The sequence below is a fragment of the Mustelus asterias genome, unplaced genomic scaffold (assembly GCF_964213995.1).
Source record: "Mustelus asterias unplaced genomic scaffold, sMusAst1.hap1.1 HAP1_SCAFFOLD_4781, whole genome shotgun sequence".
NCBI lineage: Eukaryota > Metazoa > Chordata > Chondrichthyes > Carcharhiniformes > Triakidae > Mustelus > Mustelus asterias.
Window position 1 is genome coordinate 7,501 of NW_027594724.1, and position 6,177 is coordinate 13,677.

The window sequence follows — 6,177 nt, forward strand, 5'->3', positions numbered from 1 at the left end:
CCAATCCTCCTAACCTACACATCTTTGGACACTAAGGGGCAATTTAGCATGGCCAATCCTCCTAACCCACACATCTTTGGACACTAAGGGACAATTTAGCATGGCCAATCCACCGAACCTGCACATCTTTGGACTGTGGGAGGAAACCGGAGCACCCGGAGGAAATCCACGCAGACACGGGGAGAACGTGCAAACTCCGCACAGACAGTGACCCAAGTCGGGAATCGAACCCTGGCGCTGTGAGGCTGCAGTGCTAACCCACTGTGCCACCCTCATCCTTCCCCTAACCGAAACCAAATACCCTCCGTCACAAAATTCTCACTTTCCCCACTCACTCTATCCAGGTTCCAGTGGTGTGGAAGGGGGATTAGTGGGCGCATGGAGTGAGGGGAAGAGTGGGATTAGACTGGGTGGGATATTAAAGGGTGCGTGGAGTGAGGGGGAGAGTGGGATTAGAGTGGGTGGGATATTAAAGGGAGCGGGGAGTGAGGGGGAGAGTGGGATTAGACTGGATGGGATATTAAAGGGTGCGGGGAGTGAGGGGAGTGTGGGATTAGACTGGATGGGATATTAAAGGGAGCGGGGAGTGAGGGGGAGAGTGGGATTAGACTGGGTGGGATATTAAAGTGTGAGGGGGAAAGTGGGATTAGACTGGGTGGGATATTAAAGGGTGAGGGGGAGAGTGGGATGAGACTGGGTGGGATATTAAAGGGTGCGGGGAGTGAGGGGGAGAGTGGGATTAGACTGGGTGGGATATTACAGGGTGCGGGGAGTGACGGGGAGAGTGGGATTAGACTGGGTGGGATATTAAAGGGTGCGGGGAGTGAGAGGGAGAGTGGGATTAGACTGGGTGGGATATTACAGGGTGCGGGGAGTGACGGGGAGAGTGGGATTAGACTGGGTGGGATATTAAAGGGTGAGGGGGAGAGTGGGATGAGACTGGGTGGGATATTAAAGGGTGCGGGGAGTGAGGGGGAGAGTGGGATTAGACTGGATGGGATATTAAAGGGTGCGGGGAGTGAGGGGAGTGTGGGATTAGACTGGGTGGGATATTAAAGTGTGAGGGGGAAAGTGGGATTAGACTGGGTGGGATATTAAAGGGTGAGGGGGAGAGTGGGATGAGACTGGGTGGGATATTAAAGGGTGCGGGGAGTGAGGGGGAGAGTGGGATTAGACTGGGTGGGATATTACAGGGTGCGGGGAGTGACGGGGAGAGTGGGATTAGACTGGGTGGGATATTAAAGGGTGCGGGGAGTGAGAGGGAGAGTGGGATTAGACTGGGTGGGATATTACAGGGTGCGGGGAGTGACGGGGAGAGTGGGATTAGACTGGGTGGGATATTAAAGGGTGAGGGGGAGAGTGGGATGAGACTGGGTGGGATATTAAAGGGTGCGGGGTGTGAGGGGGAGAGTGGGATTAGACTGGGTGGGATATTACAGGGTGCGGGGAGTGACGGGAAAAGTGGGATTAGACTGGGTGGGATATTAAAGGGTGAGGGGGAGAGTGGGATGAGACTGGGTGGGATATTAAAGGGTGCGGGGTGTGAGGGGGAGAGTGGGATTAGACTGGGTGGGATATTAAAGGGTGCGGGGAGTGAGGGGGAGAGTGGGATTAGACTGGGTGGGATATTAAAGGGTGCGGGGTGTGAGGGGGAGAGTGGGATTAGACTGCGTGGGATATTAAAGGGTGAGGGGACTGAGGGGGGAGAGTGGGATTAGACTGGGTGGGATATTAAAGGGTAAGGGGGAGAGTGGGATTAGACTGCGTGGGATATTAAAGGCTGAGGGGGGAGAGTGGGATTAGACTGCGTGGGATATTAAAGGGTGCGGGGAGTGAGGGGGAGTGGGATTAGACTGGGTGGGATATTAAAGGGTGCAGGGAGTGAGGGAGGGAGTGGGATTAGACTGGGTGGGATATTAAAGGGTGCGGGGAGTGAGGGGGAGAGTGGGATTAGACTGGGCGGAATATTAAAGGGTGCGGGGTGTGAGGGGGAGAGTGGGATTAGACTGGGTGGGATATTAAAGGGTGCGGGGAGTGAGGGGGAGTGCGGGATTAGACTGGGTGGGATATTAAAGGGTGCGTGGAGTGAGGGGGAGAGTGGGATTAGACTGGGCGGGATATTAAAAGGTGCGGGGAGTGAGGGGGAGAGTGGGATTAGACTGGGTGGGATATTAAAGGGTGCGGGGAGTGAGGGGGAGTGCAGGATTAGACTGGGTGGGATATTAAAGGGTGAGGGGAGTGCGGGATTAGACTGGGCGGGATATTAAAAGGTGCGGGGAGTGAGGGGGAGAGTGGGATTAGACTGGGTGGGATATTACAGGGTGCGGGGAGTGACGGGGAGAGTGGGATTAGACTGGGTGGGATATTAAAGGGTGCGGGGAGTGAGAGGGTGAGTGGGATTAGACTGGGTGGGATATTACAGGGTGCGGGGAGTGACGGGGAGAGTGGGATTAGACTGGGTGGGATATTAAAGGGTGAGGGGGAGAGTGGGATGAGACTGGGTGGGATATTAAAGGGTGCGGGGAGTGAGGGGGAGAGTGGGATTAGACTGGATGGGATATTAAAGAGTGAGGGGAGTGTGGGATTAGACTGGGTGGGATATTAAAGTGTGAGGGGGAAAGTGGGATTAGACTGGGTGGGATATTAAAGGGTGAGGGGGAGAGTGGGATGAGACTGGGTGGGATATTAAAGGGTGCGGGGAGTGAGGGGGAGAGTGGGATTAGACTGGGTGGGATATTACAGGGTGCGGGGAGTGACGGGGAGAGTGGGATTAGACTGGGTGGGATATTAAAGGGTGCGGGGAGTGAGAGGGAGAGTGGGATTAGACTGGGTGGGATATTACAGGGTGCGGGGAGTGACGGGGAGAGTGGGATTAGACTGGGTGGGATATTAAAGGGTGAGGGGGAGAGTGGGATGAGACTGGGTGGGATATTAAAGGGTGCGGGGTGTGAGGGGGAGAGTGGGATTAGACTGGGTGGGATATTACAGGGTGCGGGGAGTGACGGGGAAAGTGGGATTAGACTGGGTGGGATATTAAAGGGTGAGGGGGAGAGTGGGATGAGACTGGGTGGGATATTAAAGGGTGCGGGGTGTGAGGGGGAGAGTGGGATTAGACTGGGTGGGATATTAAAGGGTGCGGGGAGTGAGGGGGAGAGTGGGATTAGACTGGGTGGGATATTAAAGGGTGCGGGGTGTGAGGGGGAGAGTGGGATTAGACTGCGTGGGATATTAAAGGGTGAGGGGACTGAGGGGGAGAGTGGGATTAGACTGGGTGGGATATTAAAGGGTAAGGGGGAGAGTGGGATTAGACTGCGTGGGATATTAAAGGGTGAGGGGACTGAGGGGGGAGAGTGGGATTAGACTGCGTGGGATATTAAAGGGTGCGGGGAGTGAGGGGGAGTGGGATTAGACTGGGTGGGATATTAAAGGGTGCAGGGAGTGAGGGAGGGAGTGGGATTAGACTGGGTGGGATATTAAAGGGTGCGGGGAGTGAGGGGGAGAGTGGGATTAGACTGGGCGGAATATTAAAGGGTGCGGGGTGTGAGGGGGAGAGTGGGATTAGACTGGGTGGGATATTAAAGGGTGCGGGGAGTGAGGGGGAGTGCGGGATTAGACTGGGTGGGATATTAAAGGGTGCGGGGAGTGAGGGGGAGAGTGGGATTAGACTGGGCGGGATATTAAAAGGTGCGGGGAGTGAGGGGGAGAGTGGGATTAGACTGGGTGGGATATTAAAGGGTGCGGGGAGTGAGGGGGAGTGCAGGATTAGACTGGGTGGGATATTAAAGGGTGAGGGGAGTGCGGGATTAGACTGGGTGGGATATTAAAGGGCGCGGGGAGTGAGGGGGAGTGCGGGATTAGACTGGGTGGGATATTAAAGGGTGTGGGGAGTGAGGGGGGAGTGCGGGATTAGACTGGGTGGGATATTAAAGGGTGCGGGGAGTGAGGGGGAGAGTGGGATTAGACTGGGTGGGATATTAAAGGGTGCGGGGAGTGAGGGAGAGTGGGATTAGACTGGGTGGGATATTAAAGGGTGCGGGGAGTGAGGGAGAGAGTGGGATTAGTCTGGGTGGGATATTACACCACAGGAACACGACTCTCTCTCTCTGTGCTGAGATTTCTAACTCGCCTGACGAAGGAGCAGCGCTCCGAAAGCTAGTGGCGTTTGCTACCAAATAAACCTGTTGGACTTTCACCTGCTGTTGAGAGACTTCTTACTGTGTTTACCCCAGTCCAACGCCGGCACCTCCACATCATGGCTGAGAATCTAACACAGAGGAAGTTGCAAAGGGCCTGATTTTTAAAGTTAAAAACCATTTTGTTCAGTTTACCAAAAATATGAATTTATTTGTGTTTGCGCTGGCGATTTGTTGTTAAGTATTCAGAATGTGAAGCCTTTATACATTAATAATGTTTTAGCAACTTACAGGCACAGAATTACCTTCTGAAGTGACATTGAAATGTTTTTAATCTGTGGTTAATAAGTCAGATTTTTATTATAAGTTTTTTAACCTCTGTCTTGTTGTTGATCTCATGTTCCTTGTTCCTTATCTTAACCTGAAGTCACCTCGACTTAAAGCAGCCAATCCCCTGCTTTCTACATGAGCCAGGAGTAGGCCATTCTGCCCCCTCGAACCCTGCTGCCCCGTTGATCTGAGTGTAACCTCGATCCCACATTCCCCGCTGAACCCCACCCCCCGATAACCTTTCACCCCCCCCTTGTTATTCGAGAACCGATCTCGTTCTGCCTTAAAGATATTCAGAGACTCTCTGTCCCCCACCCCCGCCCCACTGTCGCCCTCCGAGGGAGAGAAGTCCCAAAGACTCAGCACTCTCTGAGAGAGAAAACACTCTTTTCCGTCTCTGTCTGAAATGGGCCCCCCCCCACTTCCCCGCGCCCCTCCTTATTTTTAAAAACGGAACCGCTGCAGAGTTTTAAGTCCCTCTTGTTCTTCAAGATGGAATCCAATGTCTCCCAGGAATGTTCCACTGATTGATGGAACCCCCCTGGTGTTCTCCCCTACTCCCCCCACCCTCGCTCATCATCGTAGGGTGGGCTCAGAGAGGCAGGGGGTAACAGACCTGGGATTTGACATGTCTTGGCCTTGTAGTCCCCCAACGCCAAACCCAATCCTTTCTCCCCCCCCCCCCCCCCCCCCCCTCCCGCCTCCCCGTCTCGTACTGGGGGGATAGGGTTACTTCCCAACACCAGGCAGAGCCTCTATCCTTGGAGCGGCCCAGATTCCGGCCTCGCCCTCCCCGTGCGCCCTCCCCTGCTCTGCCAGCCTCGCGCCCCCTCGGGTGACTGCCCGCCTAACTCGCCAGTACTCCTTCCTCTCCTCCCAACCCACCGGGCTTCTGTCAGGTGGGGTTTGGCGAGAGTGAGTGAGGGCTGGGAGAGAGAGACCGCACCAGAGAGGGAATGATGGTAACTCCCCCACACGCACGGGTGGCACAGTGGGTTAGCGCTGCTGCCTCACAGCGCCAGGGAGCCGGGTTCGATTCCCGGCTTGGGTCACTGTCTGTGCGGAGTCTGCACGTTCTCCCCGTGTCTGCGTGGGTTTCCTCCGGGTGCTCCGGTTTCCTCCCACAGTCTGAAAGACGTGCTGGTTAGGGTGCATTGGCCGTGCTAAATTCTCCCTCAGTGTCCCCGAACAGGAGTGCGGCGACTGGGATTGTCACAGTAACTTCATTGTCATGTTAACGTAAGCCGACCTGTGACATAGACAAACTTTAAAACTTTAAACTTGTTGGTGGGGGAATTATTTTTTAAGTTTAAAGTTTATTTATTAGTGTCACAAGTAAGGCTTACATTAACACCGCAATGAAGTTACTGTGAAAATCCCCTAGTCGCCACAGTCCTGTTCGGGTAACACTGAGGGAGAATTTAGCACGGCCGATGCACCCTAACCAGCACGTGTTTCAGACTGTGGGAGGAAACCGGAGCACCCGGAGGAAACCCACGCAGACACGGGGAGAACGTGCAGACTCCACACAGACAGTGACCCGAGCTGTCTCTCGCTGTGAGGCGCCTGTTGGAGTTAGAAAGCTCACTTTCTGTGAGTGGTTTTTGAAGATTGGGGGTGGATGGGCGGGGGTTGGGTTGGGTTGGGTTGGGTTGGGTTGGGTTGGGTTGGGTTGAGTTGGGTTGGGTTGGGTTGAGTTGGGTTGGGTTGAGTT